The sequence below is a fragment of the Delphinapterus leucas genome, chromosome 3 (assembly GCF_059928025.1).
Source record: "Delphinapterus leucas isolate spDelLeu-1000000601 "Yukka" chromosome 3, BTC_Dleu_Yukka2, whole genome shotgun sequence".
Taxonomy (NCBI): Eukaryota; Metazoa; Chordata; class Mammalia; order Artiodactyla; family Monodontidae; genus Delphinapterus; species Delphinapterus leucas.
The window spans coordinates 141156867-141157954 of NC_143131.1; the positions used below are offsets into that span (position 1 = coordinate 141156867).

Genomic DNA, 1088 nt, shown 5'->3' on the forward strand with positions numbered 1-1088 from the left:
TGGGGGCACACAGACAGGTCCCAGATAAAGTTGGGCCTTTATCATTGTTAGAAGGTGAGATTAGGGAATTTGCTAGGTTTGGGTTTGTGATTTGTGAGGTTGGAATGTTTCAAAAGGGCCATGCAGAGGACACGTGTAAACTTTCTTAGCCTGTCCGGAAGTGGCGCTAACAGGAAAGGGGAAACGGAGGCTTAAGAGAAGTCAGTGGTATGCTCGCTTAGGCAGCACATATACGGAAACTGGAACAATACAGAAAAGATTAGCATAGCCCCTGCACAAGCATGACACACAAATTCATGAAGCATTCCATATTTTTGTTTGGGGTTAGCGGATGCAAACTATTATATATAGAATGGATAAACAACAAGGTCCTACTGTACACAGAGAACTATATTCAATTTCCTGTAATAAACCATAATGGAAAAGAATATGAAAAACAATATATATGTATAACTGAATATATATATATATATAACTGAATCACTTTGCTGTACAGCAGAAATTAACAAAACATTGTAAGTCAACTATACTTCAATTAAAAATAAAAAGTTGGTGGTCCACTATCCAAAAGTAGGGTCAAACGCTATTACATTGGTCTTTCCCTGTAATGTGTGACTTCCCAGGTGCTCCTAACTTCAGAAACCAAGGACAGCTTCCTTACAGACTAAAAGAAGATAAAGCAAGGAGTGCTAAGAAACCAGGCTGACTAAACAAATTTGGAGAACAAATATTAAGAATGTTGGGGTCTGCTCCCTGCATTCCTTTTGTACCTATTTCCTGAGCTGAATGTGAGATCACACATAGAGGAGCAGTGGAATGATAGAACCTCATGACCCTCAGATACAGCTTTTCTAAAGGGCTGGAAATTGTAGATGGTGTAAAAGGTTCTTTCATTCTTCCAAAACTATGTGCTAGTAGAGTATTAATATTTGTAGGGCAGGAGCAATTATAAAACATTCATGATAGATTTCAAAATCAGGCCTCCATGTGTATTCACTCATTCATATGTTTTTTCATTCATTCTTTTTCAGTGAAAAAGAACCTATCTATTTAGCAAGCCAGGTATTGATACTTTTCCATGTGCTGGG

General features: G+C 38.0%; 1 non-coding gene across 1 annotated transcript; it reads left to right on the forward strand.

Moving 5' to 3' along the window:
- Nucleotides 1-209: 209 nt before the first annotated feature.
- Nucleotides 210-316, forward strand: LOC115803302 (U6 spliceosomal RNA). The gene has a single exon (XR_004023986.1). It is a non-coding gene; the product is annotated as a U6 spliceosomal RNA (small nuclear RNA).
- Nucleotides 317-1088: the final 772 nt, after the last annotated feature.